The 22,504-nt window shown below is 40.6% G+C and overlaps 3 long non-coding RNA genes across 6 annotated transcripts in view; all 3 read right to left on the minus strand.

Moving 5' to 3' along the window:
* LOC145445951 (uncharacterized) overlaps positions 1 to 22,504 on the minus strand; it is a 146,169-nt gene that overhangs the window by 41,623 nt on the left and 82,042 nt on the right. The window lies entirely within an intron of this gene.
* Positions 4,060 to 12,150, minus strand: LOC145445894 (uncharacterized). Its single transcript, XR_013917139.1, has 4 exons — positions 12,128 to 12,150; positions 11,897 to 11,996; positions 11,746 to 11,836; positions 4,060 to 10,335 (listed from the first exon to the last, which is right to left on the minus strand). It is a non-coding gene; the product is annotated as an uncharacterized LOC145445894 (long non-coding RNA).
* The window catches only part of LOC145445862 (uncharacterized), a 44,636-nt gene continuing 42,046 nt past the window's right edge, over positions 19,915 to 22,504 (minus strand). For 2 of the 4 annotated variants that reach the window (XR_013917124.1, XR_013917123.1), the window contains 2 exons: positions 22,370 to 22,456; positions 19,915 to 21,833 (listed from right to left, as the gene is read on the minus strand). This is a non-coding gene — a long non-coding RNA (uncharacterized LOC145445862). Of the gene's footprint in view, positions 21,834 to 22,365; positions 22,457 to 22,504 lie in introns of all 4 variants that reach the window. The other 2 variants (XR_013917137.1, XR_013917133.1) reach the window with 2 other exon arrangements.

Genomic DNA, 22,504 nt, shown 5'->3' on the forward strand with positions numbered 1-22,504 from the left:
GAACTTAATATCCTCTAACAAAAATGTTTCGGATATTACGTATGTAATTCTGGAGCCGTCCTCATCGAGTTTCGGGTTAGGAAAGTTCATCGGGACCTAGTCTGCGGCGCAGGAAAAGTGAACCTGAGTTCGTCTCAATCTGTGTGTTAGTGGTTTGCTTGTAGATTGTGTTGAACTCGGAAATCTCAGTATACTGGAAGTCATTTTTAGTAGACTATGGTATTCCCTTCCCACACAGCGAAAGTTCTAGGAAGAATGAAACATGCATTATTAGGACGATACATTGTCAGCGAAAGGGTTACAGGTGCACTAGCAGTCTTCTCTTAGTCTCTCAGTCTTCTTTGTATTTGAATTGAGGTCAAGAAATTTCATGTGTGACTACTGACTATTCACGGGTCAAAGGCGAGAATCGAGATATAATACCTGACATGCCCGATTCTGCATTGCGTTGCTTGCAACCACCGGCGCAGTAACCTTTACATTTTATGGGCCTGTAACTTATATTTCAATACCCCTCCGATAGACCTCAAGTTACCAGAAACGAATTACGAATTACGTCATAATCCCGTGCGCGACGACAGTATTGATTGATACAATCAATTTATTTCTGTACTCATCACAGCACAGCTGGTATCATGTCGCGTATATTTGACAGTGTCTTTGAAGTCCAGTTGCGCATCACCAAATTGTTGCAATAGAACTTCATTCCGGTACCAGTTTCAGTTGATAATTTTTCTAGCATATGGCAAACTACGGAATGATTGTCCGTCGCAGTTACTCCCGGTATAATAGTTATTAATGACTAAAGCTACCTAAAATTATTATATTATATAGGCGTGATTATTGTAGTGATTTATTTGGAGAGATTAAGAATGGCTCTAGGTTTGTAAAATGACGGAACGTTGCTAAGATTGTGTACTGTCTCCTGGGACCGCCGATCCCTGTCAACTTTCCGGCCGGTTCGCTTAATATATTACTATTCGATTCGCAATTGCAAAATGTTTCAGGTTGTTGGCCTGTCCATTAAATAGAGGAATACGACTGATTAAATAATCTGGGGCGTAATTAATAACGCTTTCTGACGTTACATGGAGTTAATGGTCTACTTCTACTTACAGGTAGCCTATACAAATCGTTTAGTCGACGAGTCATGTGTGAAAGCTAACAAGAAATGTTCGTAGAAAATTCGCCGTATTTTTATAGTACAATTCAGCCACATTTGGCAGACTAGCAAACAGCAAAGTCACAGTTTTTTCAAAATAATCTGAACACTGAACAGTCAAAACAAGACTACGCCTCCAGTTCAGTTCAATGTTGTTCAATGTTAATAAAATTTTTATCTGATCAATGCAACACAAGATTGCGATACCATGAGTTGATTGGAAGGTGACGAATCGACTTGGAGTAGTCTTTGAAATCAGACACCCACCTGGGCCTAGGCTATGTGAAGAAAAGGCATGCATTGCACAGTGCACACTGAATGTAGAATATAACATAAGACGACAAGCAACAAAATGAGTTGACATGTGACGGAAGGCGCGTTCGATACATCAGATCGGGGTTCGGTAATCTCGAGCGCTGACCAGCCCTGCAGAAACTTCAATAGAATCACGTATAACAGCGTTGAATGTCTCATTAAATTCAAGTGTCCAATATTAACTTTTGGATTTCATACATATGTTGTATTTATATTTTGGATTAAATTTGATTTTTGAAGTTTCTCTGGCCCGCAAAACCTGTTTTGGAATCTTGTCGGCCCGCAAGCTGTTATGGTTGAGAACCACTGCTGCAAATGATATTGACTTATTGGTGTTTGTTGCAATGCGTAAATCCGAGACGTGAGTTTCAGAAAGATTAATTACCAAGTCGCCCCTGGCAACTGTGAACTGAATTATATTTATTCCACTTCCGCAAAAACACAAAAGTGCAATTACCGTCAGCGAATTGAACGATGCGGTATTACGCGCCCTTGTATACTGCAGTGTGGTACTGGGAACAGGCAGATATGAATATCGCAGTTTGTCAGGTTGATGGGCTGATGTTCTCGGAAAATCTTATCCAAAATCTTTCTCAGATGGGCGAATGTTATTTTAACCCGGATCATGATATATCATGTGTGGGTACGACAGTCGACAGAAATTTCAGACTGGTCTAGATATTCAGTGCTGGCTCAGTGCGACTGTTGTTGGAAATAGTTTCCTGCGTAAGCACTACGGAATTTGTCTTGTTTGGAAAACAAAATGGTGTTACTTAGAAGTGCTTATGTTTGCATCAGGATTTCGATGACATGTTACATTTTAAATTTATCCTAAATAACTCGGCAACTATCCGTTGCCTGACTGATGTGTAAGCCTAATTATACCGCGCGTAGTCGCGTAATCCATTCGACTCCCTACCAACTTAATAGTATCAAACGCTGCGTTGCCCAGCAGTAGAGTGAGTCCTGACTCGGTTGTGAGCGATTAGTCACATTTGCAGACGTGAATCACGCCATTCGTGATCTGTCCATGAGTAACCTTAATGACGCAAGGGTAATGCTCATAGAATCGCAACAATATAATATTCGCAGCATAGCAGCGAACCCTTTTTAGTGACTTACGAGGCCGGGAAGGGCTTTGTTTCACTAACGTTTCCAGTTTGCGAGTTTTAGTCCGTTCGTACGCTGTACACTGTACAAGTGTACTGTACATGTACAATGTACATTGTGTACACGTTGATAGACTGATATTCTGACTACATAGTGTAGACATCGTTTTCTGCAACGCTAAATCTGGTAAAGATACCTCCTCTAGTGAGATCTGTGTGGCAAAGCATCAGAAGTCTCATAGGTTTGCTAAAGGTCGCGATAGAGTAGTTCCAAAACGAATTCTACGCTGTGAACAGTTTCAATTGGATTCTATCAGTGATTGACCATCCTAAAACTTGCCATAAAATATCAAATTATCAAAACGGTCTCGGCTAGGCAATGGTAGGTTCTTACAATTAATAGCATACATCCCGTATGCTGATACCGACCGTTACTGGAAGCCATTACTGTGCCAAGTCGGTATTGTCATTCCAGAATAACATTATTCCGTAATAAAGCCCAATGTTTCTAATTCTTTGTAACACACATTCATTTTATTTTTCTGCAGATATTACAGCATATTATTGTAGCATCATGAAGTTCATGTACCATTGGTTTTGGTCTTTCGTATGTGATATGAAGAGCTCCTTCGATGACGTATGCAATCCAGTTAACGACAGGAAGAGGACATCTGTCCTAGATATCCAGGGAATGACAATCGACATTCAAGACGCGGCTCGCTTCCTGACCGACTAAACCTCTGAGATTTACGGCTTTTCTTTTCAAGACTATGCAGTATGCATCCTGTTTCGTTTCATTTGATTGTCAGTCCTCGAAAGACAACTACAATCCATGTATGCTGCTAGCATGGCGCAGATTACGTACTGATATTTCTTGACTTCGGAACTCATTTCATTTAATGAACATCACAGTCAATTGCCCGATATCCGCATAACATTTTGTGAAGTATACACCATCGCTGCGGATATGGACTTTACGTCGCCTTGAAAACTGGTGTGGCCTACGAATTGCGGAACTCATGAGTCATGATTCGAGAATTCTAGCGCTACTGGTAATGTGCAGTGGAACTAGGAAAGTCTCTTCCAGCCACAAATTTTAATGACATTATTGATATACCTGGTTTTGTAGTCGCCTTACATATGCAGTATTTCGTCAACATATCCTTTCTTTCAATTTGTGTTGCCAGACTTCAAGGCAATATTTATATAATGTTTTATCTGTCGATGAATTATGACACGCACTCAGTTGCAGATACTGCCTTTACCAATGTGGTTTATATCAAGGATTGCTAGATATTCTGTTACGCGACTGATCCTATTTTCCTGTTCCGGAAACGGCATCCAGTATTTCAAGCTCAATTTCGCATGCCCAAGTATCGCATGGTCATTGGTCATATGTCCCTATTTCTAGATGCCCGAATGATCCTGTTTCTTCGATGCACAATGTGCATATGTTGTTATGCTAAAGACTAGTATGCTCAACTGCTGTTTTTATTTCTGTCGTACGCTCAAATGTCGGGCAACCAAACACTTACCGATACTTTACCATACTCGGTGCTGGCGCAGGAGTCGAAATAATATCAATCGTGAGAGCTACTAATAGTGCTGCACCGGCGACATATTCTGATATTGAAAGTTGTTGTTATTGTTTATTAAACAAAAAGATGTGGCATGATATTGGAAGTGATAAGCTGTGGAACAGTACCACTATGGTTACTTGATCAAGGGCTCATATTCCGTACGGTTACCCGGCATTTGAGCAAGCGTCACTGCAGCATTTGACTCTGGAGCAGCTGACTTTACAACCCCGAAACTACCCTTACCCCAAAATTAAACCTCACCCTATCTCTGAGCCCAACCCTAACTTTAGCAAACATGCTAGAGTACAGCATACTGAAGTGTCGCACGCTGATATGTCCACGGACCATTCCCATTATTCAAAATTTGGCTTGCCGGGCAGCGCCACGACAAGTTAATCACCAATGCATAGGCCTTGTGATACTATTTCGTGCGTCCTTGCGTTCCCCATCGACTGAAATCCGTTACATTGTTCGAAACGGTATAGTGATGAATGACAGTGATATCGAATCGGCTTGATCTTCGCTAATGGACACTGTTTTTTTGCAAAATGTTGTTATCCTCTTCGCCACGCTTACGTAACATGTTTCTTTTCTGATACAATTGATGTAATCAGCTGTGAGCGTCCTTGATAAGCCGCTAGCCAATCGAGGTTGGGATGGAGTGTAATCGATGGTGCTGTGGAGGACCTTGTTTATCGGTTCATATTGCTGCAAAACACCGTGTTATTTGTTTAGGATATCGTAATGGATATCAGCTGTTTGCGGAATCGCATATTCCAAATTCATTTTTAACCAAGCTTTACAGAATGCTCAAGGTTCAGTTATAAGTTAACATCGAGTACTTTTTGGATTGGAGTTAACTATTCGAGTGCAAATCATTGTCAAGTGACAGACGTCGCATGCATAGCATGACAGTTGAAACATGTGCCGGATGTGCCCTTTATGTAAGACCAACGAAATATCAAGAAATTAATTTGCCCGCCAAAGAAATCTCCTTCACCCAGTTCCGGATCATCGAATGTAATTTCTTTGTACATGCTCATAATCACGATACAACCCTCTGTGGCAATGGTGTGATTCGCAGAAACAATGTTCCAGCGAACTTGTGCATTTCACAGCCATGAGTTGCATACATAAAGACTGCCATGCCAACATGGAAGTATCGAAAGGATCATTCTCGTTGATAAGATAATTCTTAGTTACACCGTTACGTATATGTTCGATACTAGAGACAATCGACTAGCAGTACTCGACTCAAGTCATCAATATGAATTTATGAATTCTCTATTCGTATTAGAACAGGGGTTACCCAGAGGTGGTCAAAGTAGTCAATGAAGCTACTCAAGTAGAAGTAGAAGTAGCGACGAAAAACTCTACTCAAGTACGAGTAGAAGTACTTCTTTCATAAGCAACCTAAAACTACTCGAAGTAGAAGTCGAAATTATTGACTTTAAATCCACCCAAGTAAGTAAGTAGTCGTGAAAACGATCGTAATTCGTTCGCATGGACTGTCAAAAGCTGCAAATGGCGCTATGTGGAAGGTTTAGAGAGCTTGATTCATATTGATGCATCAGAGGAGGAGTCAATTTTTGACAGAATAAGCAGTCGACCGCATCATGGGATGTAAATGATATAATGCATTACTACACTTGCTTTTATACTTCAACATGTATGTTCTCCAGACAAAAGAACTGAAACTATAATTAGAACTCAACGTATAATACTCGTAATTGAAAGAAAAATACAAATACTACTTCTAAAAAGCGGAAATATATGTAATGTCTTTTGTCCAGAAATTATGAACGGTGTTCTGCTAAGATAGGGTTGCCAATCTTACCATACGTCATCTTTTAGGAGGATTTGTCATATTTTTTGACTTTTTTGAAACTGTCCTCGGAGAATGCCCTTTGGTCCTCTTTTTTTTGCGAATTGTCGTCAAATTGACGGCCAAATTCGATTGAGATGCCGTGAATCAGCACCGCAGTAGCGCTCCAGCGGGTATTTTGGGAGCTGAGCGAGAAAGTTGATTTTTTTTAGTCAAGCACCTGATAATGTGAAAGAAAAAACTGTATTGATGCTGAGCGACCACGAAGTGGGAAAAATTTACTATAGTTACAGGTTTTCAGATTAGGACACGTCATGGGCTGCTAGGTGTAATAGGTAATTGCTGGATTGCAAAACAGTAGTTTCAAACGTTACTTTCAAAGCGATACTTTCGTTTAAACATATTGGTCACTCCATATATCTACTGTGCGCGAAGCGCAACGAAAATTCCGGGTATTACATGGCTTTTATGAAAATTTAATATTCATACTACGTGAAAACAGCCCTGAAATTCCTTAGGCTATCTTTCTAATTGGGGGATTAAACTACTTCCACTTGACAAACTGAAAATAGAGAAAAGTAAGTAAGTAGTTCACAAAATATTGCGAAGTAGAAGTAGCGAAAAAATATCTACTTGAGTAAGTACCAGAAGTAGAGGAAAACTACTTGAGTACTTCGAAAAAGTAGAAGTACTGCGTTACTGACCACCTCTGGGGTTAACAACATGCTGCTCGCGATCTGATTGGAGATTTCGGAAGAACGCTAAGTAAAGCATTTTGAAATGATGAAATTGATTTCATTTTCAAAATATTGTTTTTGTTGTTTGAAAATAAGCTATTCGTCAATGCCTTACATCACTATCCCCCACTAGCTGAAACGGCTTCGGACTGCATTCCATCCAGGGAGACTCAACTGATATGAATGGGTACATTGTCTTACGTGCAATGGCAAAGACACTGCCAAGACCGAGACACTTACGAAGCGGCTTATATAGGGCTTGCCCGCATGGTCAAGTCTTAGGAGAAGATACTCTTTCAGTCAGAAGAGTAGAATATTCGAATAGTTTTTCTCGCAATAATTAATCATTAGCAATGCGAATTTAAAGGGCAATTTACGGGACGATTTCATGAGCACATACTAGGGGATTCTGTCAAGTACGCTATTGCAGCAATCGGTCTGCAGAATAATTCAAAATGATTTAGTCACGCAGGTTAGAGGTCATCGATTCGATGAGTTTATGAGCACCATTAAGCCGGCAGTCACTGGCCGTGAGCTAACTCCACCACGCACTCGTGGTAGATCGATTGCTTGTACTTTATTATTCACCACGAAAGGCTTAAACGCGGACTTGAGTCCCGTTTCTACGCGATGCGGTGTATACTGGAGACAGTCAATCAGTTGGTACCGTTGCTCGTTATATATTTACGGCTGTAAAGAATTGGTGAAGGTAGTAATTTTTGGTTCATAATAAACTATTACCATGGATATTTGAAGAATTACACGTACCCACTCTCAAGACACTCCAAAACTGCCTCAAGTGGAAGTAGAAAACGGGAGGTATAGGGTAGTACTCCAGAAAGAAGTTTGCAGCATATATTGGGACGGAATCGTAGCAGACTTTCGTTGGTAAGCGTTAGTCACGGAATAACTCCTGGCGATTTAAATAGGTGTGACGCACGGAGTTATCGCCCGTCACCGTCCTACAGGACCTCCTTCGCCTAGTTGTCATGACACGTTCGTACATGAAAGCGAGGCAAATATACTTGAATAAAACTATAAGAGTTCGTTGCATAAAACTGTTGAAGTAGACGTGTATAAGTAGTCTACGTGAGTAGACAACACCCACATGAGTAGGCCTACTTCTAATATGCACGTGGTTGTCGACTGCCAACAAGCTATGTTTTTGTTGGTGACTTGATTCACCTGTCGACTGATGGCGCAACTAAAAGCCGACGGCTAGAACAACATTTGAAACAGCTCTTTCAAAGACACCACGACACTCTGGGAAGCTTGCAAGCTGTCCCATACCGAAAACTTGGCTATCATTTGAAAAAAAAAACATATTCATTATACGTTCGCTACCATTATATTGTAAAATACGTCCATTCAGGCACTTGATGATTTTGTCACTGCAAAACACCAAACTATTTCTAGTCTGGTCCATTACAAAAGCCACAAAAGATCGGTTCATGAATTCATTATTCTGGAGTAGATTCATAAAGCTTTTCAAATCATACACCAACTATTCTCAGACATATCATAACGCCTGTCCTGACAAGGATACCTTCCTCTGACGCTTGGATACATTTGTCTACACGCCGATTCAAATTAATAATTCAGATTGTTGACAGCCACATCGGATTAGGGAACAATACGTCACTTAATCAGATTGACAGGCCCCGTTGTTGATTTGAGATTGACACGTTGTCATAAACGCTGTTGCCGTCAATCGAATCAATCTTTTGTTATGCTCCGGGTTGCGAAATGCCACATGATATCCTTGAAAGCCACTTACATATAAGGGCCTTGCGTCATAGCAGTATTGATATATACAATGAGGATTGGCATAGCTGATACCAGTTCTCTGGGAAACAACAACAGCAAGTATACAGATATATTCCTGTGAAATATTAGAGAATCAATCACTTACAAGTGAGCTGCTGTATTGTAAGCATCTGGGAAGGAATATCAATTATCATAGTATCTCATCAACGTGTACTCCATCACTAAAGTTTAAAGCAAGCCTGCTATGGATCACATGAGAAAGAAACATTCATATTCGCGATTGAGGAGAGCCTCGTCCGCTATTGCGGCGGTGTCCAAATTCGGCTTTTTCCGCCACAAAAGCAACGCCAGAAACATGAAACGACGGGGCAGCGGCTCGGAGCGAGTCCGTCGCACCTCGAAGGGGGACGTGATGGTGAAGACGCAAGGCGTCAAGATGGGGATCCAGCAAGTGTCGAAATACTTGGCCGACTGATTATGGTGAAATTCGGGCGGTTTGAACTATAGAACTATCACGGTCGACATTTATGGGTTACAAACCCAATACTTCACCTCTACCAATACCGATTTGTTCTTGTAACTGACTTGCATCGAGTTCCTGTGTTTCTCATGCGAAGTGTGTCTGTGTAGTATATAGTTAAAGTAGGCCCTACATGTACAATGTACAACGTACATTGCACATTGTGCAGTACAATATTCGGAGTTGAGTTGTATAATGTATACTAACGAAATCTCATCAGCTATGCGAGGTTATATGTATGCGTGAAACGCGTAATGTTATTTTGTAAATTCTTCCTGGAAAGTCGGACAAACGAACTGCATGTTTGATCTTTCTCCGTGCAGCCGTGCGAGCAACATGTAAATACATTCTTTTCACTGATTTGCTACAATGCAGTGCAGTCGACCAATTGCTTCATCGAGTTCATGAAACAGCGGTTTCAAAATAAACAATTGTGAATTGTTGCTAGTGAGTTCGGCAATCGATATTCATCTCGGTCATAGTCATAGGGTTATTCACGTGCACGGGCCGAACATGGCCGCAGTCCAAGGAAACTACAAGCAGATTCTACTGAAAAGTTGTAGACAAGTCAGCGCGTGAGAGTACCGAACCACGACCTGGTATATCGCCCTCTTTCCATCGACACATGCCACCTTGTTTTTATCGCTTGTCTTGTCGTGTTTTGTTAAGTTATCTTTAACTTTGCATTCGGTGTGCATGCCTCTTCTTTACATCACCTATAGGACCTCATGAGTGTCTGATTTCAAAGACTACTCCCAGTCGCTTTGACAGCCACCTATTTTTTCATTGTATTGTGTGGTGTATTGATGTGATGAAACTGTTGATAATAAACTGGAATGGTTTAACCAAAGCGGAACAGTGAACCTCATGACAGTTTTCGCTGAAGTTTATACGCCGGATGTATCTCGGCATCAGACTTGATGGTAATCGTCAGTTTTGGGTGACAGCAGCCGTCGATACTATTTAATCTCGAGCTTGCAGATTGCGAGATCAATACGAGTATATAACCACTGAGCTATGGCGGCTATCGTGTTCGTTAAGGGTTAAATAACTCGAAATCCAGGCAGGGCATGAACGAGACAGCCTAGGTGCAAATATCCACCGCTCTGCTGTCAAATAGACAAATATCAGCGAAAGCTGTGCTCGGGGATGCAGATCTACAGTATGCGCGGCGAGTACAGCGTACACAACACACTTCCGATACCAAGTTGCAATGATTTTAATATATATACATGGTAGAGATCTACGTGCTATAACAGTCTGCTATAGATAGTCCTTGATGCCGTGATTTTGTCCGAAGCTTTGTAATGTTAGCCATGTCTGTAAGAAAAAGAAAAGACGCTGGTTCTCGTAAATCACTCAACTAAAACGCTGAGACGGACTACATTTCTAAACATTCTCTGTTTCGTATATTCAGATAAGTCAAGCCATTCGTTCCAATTCATATCAAGGATGCTTGATGATAATACCATAAAAACACGAAACCTCGTCCAATTATGATGTAGTCAGCAGTGGCCGACCATAAAAATATATGTTAAAACGCTCTACTTTGTTACTGGTTCATTTTCATGTTAATTCGTATCGTCACGAATCACCCTTTTCTCCGATGCCTATCGGAATATTTCCAAATCTTCAATTGATCTTCATTTGAGATTCGGTTATACGTTCGTTACCAACACAATGCATCACAACACGGTATATATATATATATATATATACGGGTTGCCCGACATATGAGCATGCGACACAATGGAAAACGACAGTTCAGCATGGAACACATCAGCATGCGTCACTTCAGCATGTGACTGTATAACCCAAAAACTTACCCTAACCCGAAACATAGCCTAACCTAACCTAACCTAGCCTAACCTAACCTAAATCCTAACCCTAACCCAACCATAAACCTAACCTAACCTACCCCTAACCCGTAATTTAACCCACATGCACATGTGTCGCATGCCAAATTGTCGCATGCCGAAGTGTCGCATGCTGTAATGTCGCATGCTCATATGTCCACGGACCATATATACGGCGATAGTAGCAATGGTGGATTACAGTCACGAGAGGGGGGAGGGCAACCTTTGTGCCATTCACAGCCGCATTTCGGTAACTCATGTAGGGCTACGGTCGCATTTCAGGGCATATCCGTAATGAACTGACTGGACGCCAAATACCTATGTTATACTGTCAATGTCCATTTCCGGTGAAAGTCAGGATTAACCTATTCATTGATATCGGCTGACTATACTCACCGAAATGGCGAGTGGTCAATGTACATGTTATGAATTGGTACGTGGGAATAGCTATTATCGCTCCATGCGCGAGAAACTTTCAGATTGACGGATGAATTTCGTCACTAATGTTAGTAGTTTCATATATTACTATCAAACATTTATCCTTTCTCACCCCATGTGATCAGATTCACCGGTAAAGTTGATGGATATGGTGTTTGCGTAACTTTCGGGCAAGTTATAAATGATGAAGGATCCTCGGGTGGGCTAATTGTTATTAGTCACTTTGTTGCATGCTGCTATTTGTTGACATCCCATGAGGATAGTCGGAATTTCAAGATAAATCAAAATCTTTCACCAAATCGAGAGTCAATTCGAAAATTCGATTTGCATGTCGACTGCCGCCAACACATACTAATTGAATTACTTGTCGACGGCAGCACAAATTCCCTTCTACGGCCGGGTTGGCCTCCCCTGGTCATGAGAGTATTGAACTCACGTTATACTTTCACTAATAATGCACTTTCCATTGATGCAATCCGCCATTTCAAACCAGCCATATTCACAATCGCTAGCAACGGAACACTGTTCTGCAAAAATATACGGCTTGACCAGACAAACATGGTATCTGGCAACGGATAATTCCTTACCCGCCGTTGTAGCCTGAAACATAAAGAATGCAACGGATGCTACGAATACAGCGATCAGCTCCATATTGTTCAGCTTCTACGTTTTCACACCTCAATATATCTAAAAACAGTAACATATGCCATATCAGTAAATACTACAGTGGGCGCAGAGGCTCTAGAGGCTTTGGATTCTTAGCTATAAAAATTATTTCGTATCATTCTTCAAATATTATCACGTTGGTATCAGCAGACCTGTTAACGTCTTTAAATTACGAAGACATTAGACGCATGAAATCAAAAGTGACTAATTGATATATAATCAGTAGTCTACATTGCGATGCAGTATAATTCGACATGAATTAGTCACAGCTTACGATCAGGGGCCATTAGTTATGTGGTGGAAGTGTTGAATAAGTTTAATGTAACCCTCATAGCTGAGTAGCCTGAATACATGATGTACTACACATGGATGGTGATACCGTTCCGTATTATAATCCGACATCTTCCTCATGCTTACGAATCACAGAACTGTGCCAACCGTATGTCCTGGTAAAAGGCAGATCTGCTATGTGCTAATATTTTTTATAATTTTCATGTAGAAATACCATTCCATATCTGGTACTGTAAATTACTAGTAATCAAATTCACATGGAGTATTATTCCTTCATGTCATTCCAACGAGAGTAGAGCAACGAGAAAATTTTCAACTTTTCCGAATTAGATTATAATTAGAATTATAACTATAAAGTTTTTTCCAAATTAGATTAGAGTTAGAATTACTGAATTCGCGAAAACTCGGATCAAGCACAGTTCACATCAAGTCATATTAGTTCATTCTCATAAGAGAATGGTGAGTGTCTGTATAGCAAGCTTGGCTTTTTTCGCGCTATGCAGTTCTCCTATAGCATTTCCAGGATAACAGCATAGAAACATTTCAAACATTAGATTAGAATTAGACTATATTACCGGCTTTTGCTCTAATTGGTGTAATTAGTCAACTAGAATTATCTAATAGTCAAACAGTGATTCCAACCGAGTTAAGATTCAAGTACACGACCAGATTCATAGAAATCGTATATTCGTATCTGATTCAAATCGAGCTAAAATTTTAAAACCCAGATTGGCAACTCTGAAGGAGAATCGGCGTTGAAGTTGTTATATCCGCAACAATGAGTGATTTGAACACAGCGCCTGTGTATTAGTGCGGAGTGGATCGACAAATTCTCTGGTCCGGCTCCGGCCGTATCAGGAAAAGTACTGATCCGGCTCCAATCCGGTCCGGCCAAAAATGTAGAAGTCCGGCCAGAAATCCGGCCCTACTCGGTACGGAGGTTCCGTGAATTGATAAATATGCCTCGTCTATGTTCACACTGCCTTGGAGGTTATTTACGTGTGGTTGGTTGGTAGTTATATAGTCATAAAAGTCATGCTTATCCATAAAGATTCTGGCCGGATCAAAAAAGTAGTGATCCGGCTCCAATCCGGCTGTGGCCGTAACTGAAAAATACTGATCCGGCTCCGATCCGGTCCGGCCAAAATTGTAAAAATCCGGCCGGATATCCAATCCGGCTCCGGTCCATGCTCCGCATGCGCTCCCGATCGGCAGATAAAGAAAGAGAACGGCTAGATAACCATGCAATTCTTTCTATACGGAGACTAATTAGTAGGGAAAGTTTCTGCTGCACTAAAATCACGAGAAAGTTGTACTCAATTTTAACAAAAGTTGCAGTAAAAAGTCGCATTTACAATTCTTTAGAATTATTAGGGTATGATATACTAGAAAGGTGATTTTGTATAGCCTAATAGTTCAAGATTTGCAGTATATCTGATTATTTGTTTTCTTTCTTCACTATTCAATCGATCATGTATACACTTTTATGTTATTTAGCTTTCAAGCCTACATGGCAGCATTTCGCTATCAGCTCCTGTAGAGCTGTCAAATTCGGCACTTCCCCATTTCTTGCTTGCAAGCCATTGCGTCGTAGATAGCATTGAGATGCAGATAGTCCATCACATAGCTCTTTTTTTAGGCAAATCAAAGAGGGAATCATACTAGAAATAATTTTATAGCATGTTTTTTATATCATTCGTTTACATTTTGCGCAATACTTGATAAAATCTGCAATAAGACGTTGAATGAAAATATAGAAAATGTTGCACTATAAAATTCCTCCAAGCAGCTTAAAACATCATGGTACATGTATTTTGAGCATTTAGGAAGTTCGCGGCAGCTGTAAAAAAGTTGCAAAAGCTGCAAAAACTTGCCCTACTAATCATCCTTTTCCCCATCCTTACTTAAGACTGGGAATTACTGGAGGAGAGGATAACAATTTTCAGTTTCGTTCCAATACGGTTCTCTCTGTGCATTGTTCTGTGATATTTACTTCCGTCGTGTCAGGCTTTCGAAAAGTATATCATCCTTTAATATGTTTAATAAACTGTGGTAAATATAGATGTTTGTTTAATGACATTATATTGACATCACAATCCCGACGCCAGCCACTCCTCACCAGATTGACCAATTCAGGACGAAAATATACCCGAACTACCGACACATATCCAGTATCCATAAACGAGAATTGTGCCAGCGGGAGAAAATAAACAGAGCGAGAGAAGCCAACATGTTCTCGTTGAGCAGCAGCGATCGCAACATCGCTTCCCATTGGTCCTGGCCGCCAGATATTGTTGCACGCTCCGATGCTGACAGACTCTCGTTTTGCAGTAAATAGTCGCAAACCGTTCGCGCGTATCAAAACGACCGCAGACGCAAACTTCAAAGGTAAGGTCTTCGGAGCGGTTTTGGTTGCGCCCAGAATCTAGATAAGGGGCGGCCAACCCGTGGCCCGCGAGAAGGTTTTGAGTGGCCCGCGAGGAAATTATCAAAACATAATTACTCTGGTAATTTATTGTGAACTCGCAAGGTCTATCAAAAATTTGATTGGCCTGACCGGGAAATCTGGGATGTTGATAGCTAAAATATCAGCTACGACGCATGAACGTAGCCAAGGGCCAGCCACATTTTCTTAGATATTCGTATATCGCCTTGAAGTAGAATATTTCGCAGATTTATTTGATTTTAAATTTTTCTTCGACCTTCACACCATTTATTGTCACTCGAATTCTGGCTTTTAGTATTGGTACCCTCTTCAGAATTGAGTCTAACTATATACTACAGCGATCAGCTTCATATTCAACGTGTTCACACCTCAACACACCTAAAAATATAAACATAGGCCATGCCAGTAAATGCTACAGTGGGCGCAGAGGCAATAGGCAATAGGCTTTAGATTGTTAGCAATAAGAATTATTTCACCGCATTTTTCAAGGATTATAACGTTGATACCGGCTGAACAGTTAACGTCTTTAAATTACGAATACATTTTAACATATGAACTCTAAAATTGATCAGTTTATATGTATAATATCTAGTGTACATTGCGATGTAGTATAATTCGACATGAATTAGTCACAGCTTACGATCAGTATGTAATGTATGTATGTAATGTATGTATGTAATGGAAAGTGATGAATAAGTTTAATGTGACCCACATAGATGAGTAGCCAGAATACGTGATGTACTATAAATGGATGGTGATTCGTTCGTGATACCGTGCCGTATTATAATCCGATATCTTGCGCGTGCTTACGAATCGTTAAACTGTGCGAACCTTATGTCCTGCTAGAATTCAGGCCTGCTCTGGGATAATATTTTAGTAATTTTCATCTGGAAATCCAATTACGTATCCGGTACTGTAAATTACTAGTAATCAAATTTACATATAAGATTATACCTCGATGATATTCTAAATAGAGTTTAGGGATTACAAAATCTTCGCTTTTTCGAAATTAGATTAGAATTAGAATTACAGTTGCACTTTTTTTATTCGAATTAGACCGGAATTACTATTATAGCTACAAAGTTTTTTTTTCAAATAAGATTAGAATTAGAATTACTGAATTCGCGAAAACTTGGATCAAGCTCAGTTCATATCAAATTATAGTTTATTTTCCTTGGTTGGTTGGTTGGCAGTAAAATTTGAAATTTATTTTTATTAAATTTAAAAATTTCAATTGGCTCCAAGGCAGCCCAGGCTGGTTGGAATTGGGTCAGATTTGGTCTGCAGCCTATTGTAGGCAGCCTAACAATTTAATCATTGAATCGCCAGAATCCGGGGGAAAAATCTTACTTTTGAGCAACCACCCTACTGTACGACAAGTATGGTTTTTTTCGCACCATGCAGTTCCATAGCTTTTTCAGGATTACCAGAAGTTACATTAGAATTACATGAATAGAAACATTTTCCACATTGGATTAGAATTAGATTACCGACATTTCATTCTAATTACTCAAATTATGCAACTGAAATTATTTAGTTGTCCATGTCCTGTTCCAATCAAGTCAAGATTTAAGCACACTACCAGAGTCGTAGAAATCGTAAGTTTGTATCTGATTCAAATCGAGCTAAAATTCCAAAACTCGGATAGGCAATTCTGAACGAGAATCGGCGTGGAAATCGTTATATCCGCAACAAGAAGTGATTTGACTACAGCACCTGTGAATGCGCGCCTGGTTCGGCAAACAAAGAAATAGGATGACTAGATAACCATGCAATTCTCTCTCTACAGAGACGAATCATCCTTTTCCCCATCCTTACTTGAGACTGTGAATCACTAGAGGAGACGATCACAATTTCCAGTTTTGTTGCATTGCGATTCTTATTGTGTATTGTGCTGTGATATTTATTTTTGTCGTGTCAGGCTTTCGGAAAGGTATATCATCCTTTATTATGTTTAATAAACTGAGGTAAACATAGATTTTGTTTAATGACATTTTATTGACATGACAATCCCGACGCCAACCAATCCCCACCAGATTGACATATTCAGGACGAAAATATATCCGAACTACCGAAACATATCCAGTATCTACAAAGGAGAATGGTGTCAGCGGAAAAAAATAAACAGAGCGAGAGAAGTCAACACTTTCCGGTTGAGCCGAATCGATCGCAACATCGCTACTCATTGGTCGCGCCCACTAGATATTGTTGCACGCTCCGATGCCGACAGACTCTCGTTTTGCAGCAAATTGTCGCAAACCGTTCGCGCGTATCAAAACAACCGCAGACGCAGACCACAAAGGTAAGGTATACAGAACGGGTTCGGTTCCGTCCAGAATCTTTAACGCTCGGTTTATTAGCATTTTTTATCAGTTCAATGCACCACAAAAATGCGATAAAATGACAATGACAGTGAAAGAATCCAGCGATCTATTCACATATAGTGCCAAATATTTCCAGTAAAAAGTTAGTTGCATGTAAAATCGAAAAGAATTTGCAAAAATGTGCATCGGAAATCAAAGAACGTTGCAATATAAGAATCCTCCAAACAGCCTGAAATACCATACTACATAACTTCTGAGTATTTAGGAAGCTGCCGGAAGCTGTAAAAAAAGTTGCAAAAGTTGCAAAAACTTGCCCTAATAATGACACTTGAAATAGGCGCAGTCTTCGAACGCATACTTAGTTTCCGTACTATAGGGTGCAAACTTTCCCAGCATTACTCTCTACTTCTACTTTACTACAAAACCAAAAGATTAAAAAGTAAGTAGTGATGCTCAAATACTGTTTTGGGAACTAGATGTGAAAATAGTCTGTCAATGGAGTGAGTACTGTAAATAGTCAAAACAAGTCCCAGATTTTTATTCGTTCAATGACACGATTCGAAAGTGGTGCGGTGATATTCTATGTCGAACTCGATAATAATATCATACCAAAAATCACAAACGTCCCCCTAATTTTAGTTCGGACACATGATGATTTCGGGAGGTACTTCCCATGAGCTCCTCCGATGTTGTTAGATCTGTGGTAAGTTAATGAAAGTATGCTATAAAAATGTAACGTCTCTGTCTGTTAGATTATGTTTTCGTGGAGAGCGTGTGAACAATGTACTGAATCAATTTTGACTATGAGCGTTGGAGGACTGGCACTTGCTTAGGCACGTGTTATGCATGGTAACTCCATACTGCAATCTGAAAACAGTCTGGCATAAAGTCGTGGTACTGTGAGATCGCATTGCATTTGTTAAATGCTACATTTGTTTCACATCATCACGAATTCTCACTTGTACTACTGTGGACATGTATTTCTTATCACGGTGAGATATGCGTATGTGCTGTGTAGTTATTTGAGCTAGGCCTAATTGAGGAACAGTGTAATTCGATTCCGATTCGAATGTCCACCGGTCGTGTCCTCCGAAATATCAGAGAGCTGCTGTGGTAAATCTTCTGGTGAGGAATATCATATTAACTTATCAACGTGATTTGCACCACTCAATTAAAAGAAATATTAATATTGATATGGATCACGTCAGAAAAGAATATTCATAGTTGCAATTGATGGGAGCCACGTCAGCCATGGCGGCGGTATCCGCATTCGGCTTCTTCCGTCTCTAAAGCAGCGTCAGGAGCATGAAACGACGGGCAGCGGCTCGGAACGAGTCCGTGTATATGGGGTTGCCACAGCGGAACAGTGAACCTCGTAACAGTTTCGGCTGAAGTGTATACGACGGCTTTTTCCCGGCACTGAACTGAGTGGTGCTCGTCAGCAGATGGGTTTTGGGTGACAGCGGTCGACGTGGTTTAATGTCAGGCTTACAGATTGCAACACCAATGCTAGTATATGACACTGAGCTGTGGGGGCTGTTGCCTTCGACAATTGCTGGATAACAAAAATATTGAGCAGGGTATGAACTCAACAGCGTTGGCGAAAATATTCTCGGGTCAACCATCAAAGAGAAGAGGATCAGTGAAAGCTATGCTCCGAGATTCAGATCAATAGCATGACCTGCGACTATACAGTGTACACACCAGACATGGGGTAATCGCGATTAGTAATCGTAATCGATTACGACGATTACAGCATTTTGAAGTAATCGTAATCGCAATCGATTACATTCGAAAAAAATCCGAAGTAATCGTAATCGTAATCGACTACTTCCCATATCTAATCGATTTGTTTGTGAAAGAACGATTACTTTTTGTTTGTACAAGGACTATGACATAAACTGAATATTCGTGAACAAGAATGAGATAATATACCACGTTAGTGTTAGCACAAACGTCTGTTTTCAAACGCCACTGACTCATTATTACGTCAGAAGTATTAGCTCCGCTCGTCATTGCGTAACAAGTATCCACACATAGTAAACAGACGTGCGATGGACATTGTAGTGTGATTGTAAGAACACCTCCCGTGGTGTATATCAGGGTATCAATACACTACAGAAGCCGCTACCTTGCAGCAGGATATTGATCACCACTCTGCCTATAGTTTCAAATAGTAACTTATGTATTAATGTTTGGTTGTGCTTAGTTAAAAGCAGTTTACCATTGCTGCTTGGCGAGCAGGAGGCCTACGTACGCACGTGCACTTGACGAAGATTCGGAATTTTGTACTCGTCGAATAAGACATTGCAGTTTCCACAACGAAGCATTACAAATAAACAGCTGCTGATATATATCATAACCGAGCCGTGCTTAGCCGTTTCTCGTAACAGCAGCTCGCTTTATATGTATTAAGTTGAAGGCAGAATTTTTATGTTAACCATATCTTATTCTCATATAACTACTTGAAACGGGCGTCAATCGTTGTTTCACAGTCCGTTACTAAGCATTTGGACCTGCCGCCATAACCATCCGCTTATATAGCCTGGCATGTTAGCGTGGGTTGTAGCTAGAATCAGCAATTCAGCCAAAACAGCAATTCCCCTGTCCAACAGTTGGTCAATTTTCAAAAGTGAATTTCGTCAATAATATTGGTCATTGCATTATATTACTATTCATTTATAACCTCTATGAGCCCCGAGTGTCAGATTTACCTGTAAAGCTGGGGGACGTAATTCATATTCATAGCATCTGGTATGTTGTTATAATTACTGTATGTTGTTAATTCGCGACCTCCAGTCCGTTGTATAATCACAAGATATTGTACTCGCCCAAACGTAGCAGACTAAAATAATATCTTTTGTGAGACGCACACACAAATTGTCATGGCTTTATTCTTTTGTGGATGCGCCGGGTGACATTTGCATTGTGGGCCCAGATCGGAAGGACAGGAGTTATTAGTCCCGCCCACTTAGCGCGGCTATTGACAATGGACGAATACCATAAGTTTCGGCCAAGGTATTTCTTTGGTATCACATCCCGTGGAGTTGCGTGTTGGCCGAAACTGCATATGTGTTTTGGTGTGTTGTGGGATCGTGGCACGGTAATGACCGGCTACGAAATGCCTGTTCCCATAAAATATAGCCTATGTATGTTTTTTCTTGAGGGGAAGAGGTAGGCATTTCAAACCCAGCTATCTACTGGAGCAGGGGTCACCAACTGTTTTGAAACAAAAAGCTACTTCTTTTGTAGTGTGTTCTGATTATTGCGACGACCGACGGGTTACCTCGTACTCCCGTCGTTTATCCATGTTAAGTTGGATTTCTTCACTTAGAGTAAGACAATCAGAGCACTGGGCCGGGTTTCCGCCCCTTACCAAGAAAAAAACGCTCACTCGCAGGGACTCACACCAGCTCCTCCAAGCTCAGTTGCGTTGCTGCAGTGCGCGCAGAAGCGCCGATCTCCGCGTCTAGACTCGGGAATATTAACTATATAGATTCCCGTTGAGCCGCCGCGTGGGCGAAGACAAGCAATGCCCCGAGCGACTGCGTTCGTATGTTCCTTGGCGTCGGCCGACCCATGTTCGACTGCTGCTCATATGAAACGAGCTTCAACTATCAAATCTCTCATTTGGATATTTGCTACAGCGCAGTGGTGGCCATACGAACGTGGGGGGGGGGGGCTTGGCGAGACTTACCGGGGGCCCCCTATAAGTATCTATCCGTAACTTATGGGGGGCTTCGCCCCCCAGACCCCTCTTTCGCATCTGTTATTATTATCTATCTATCAAGGTTTGGCCAGATGCTGGATTCGGCCATGTTTATTTTTTCATGTGTGCAAAGATACACGACATTAAAACTAAGTAATTCTACCGCATGCAGAGACGTGATGATTATCGGGATATGGTACTTTTCTAACAAATGCAGAGATTTGATGATGATTGACACATCTGTACGGAATCCTATTCTTGCTTTACACGGATTTCCATGTTTATTCGTTATTATCCTTGAAAAAAGCGCATAATCCAAATAGGGGAGCCCTTCGGTCAGCCCCCCCTGGTGACCGCCCACCTCGCCCACCCCAAAAGCCACCACTACTACAGCGACCGCGGGCGACTCATTTGGTCCGCGTTGGTGACCCGTGTACTAGAGATATTTGAATCGCAAAGCTCGAAAAACATTTACAAGAATTAATTAAATTCTCGAAAATGCTCTATAATATGTGTTGGTTTACGAAATACTTTTGAGTCCCCTTCGAGCACGCTCCCCACTCTATTAAGGAATTTGGGGCGCGGCAGGTAAAGACCTGGCAATAATGCAAATCGTTGGATGCGATAAATCATCTACTATAAAGTTGGGCAATTGATATATTATGACGTAATAAGCAAATGACGCATGATGAAGAAAGTTGATATCTCATTAAGCCTTTTCATCGCAATCCTTGTATTGTCTTCCCATATATAATTTAAGATTATAGTCCTAAGCAAAACAAATGTAATCGTGAGTAATCGTGATTACTTTTGAAATGTAATCGTAATCGTAATCGACTACTTCCTGATTTTGCTGTAATCGTAATCGTAATCGTAATCGCGTGATTCCGAAGTAATCGTAATCGCAATCGATTACATTCATAAAGTAATCACCCCATGTCTGGTACACACATTGAATACCACTTTGCCATCATTGATAATATACTTTTAATTTATGCACGGTAGAGGTATATGCGCTATCACACGTCAATTACGAATAGGTAAATCGCCTTGTGATTTTGTCCTTGGCTTTGCGATGTTATCCAGGCCTGCAATAAAAAGAAAAGTAACTTAGTTTTCGTATATTACTCGATAAATATTGGGTCAGACCAATACTTGATGCAATCTAGCTTTTCGTTCCAATTAATATCTAGGAGAATTGATGATAATACTATAAAAAAAACACCAAGCTTCGTCTAAAGATGATTTCGTTAACATTAAATTTTGATCCTGCATGACAGATAAAATTTGACAATTCCCATTCTCCATACGTATTGCGGGAAAGCTGAGTACTCCTTCGAGTACACATAGGCAGACTTAAATAAACATTGAAGATATAACTGAGTCGAACAACAGAATTTTTGAACTAGCTCTTAGATGGTTCCTTTTCATGCTAATTTGTGTTGTCACGAACCCTCTTTTTATTGGATGTCTATCGAACAATTTCCGGATCCTCAATTGAACTTCATTTAGGTTACAGACGTACGGTCGACGGTCGTACAAAGACATTTCATCACGGATAGATAGAATTCGAGCGTTCGTAAGAATGGTGGATACCAGTCACGAAAATAATCAACTCACAAACCCAGGGAGGTATACTTGCACTCTCCGTTGACGCAATGCCGAAATTGATACCATTGCCATTCACAATCGCTATAAATGAAACATTGTTCTGAAGAAATGTATAGTCTTGTCAATTCAAACATAGTGGCTGGCAGTG

The sequence above is a fragment of the Botryllus schlosseri genome, chromosome 1, assembly GCF_051294905.1.
Source record: "Botryllus schlosseri isolate E-star chromosome 1, Bs_hap1, whole genome shotgun sequence".
NCBI lineage: Eukaryota > Metazoa > Chordata > Ascidiacea > Stolidobranchia > Styelidae > Botryllus > Botryllus schlosseri.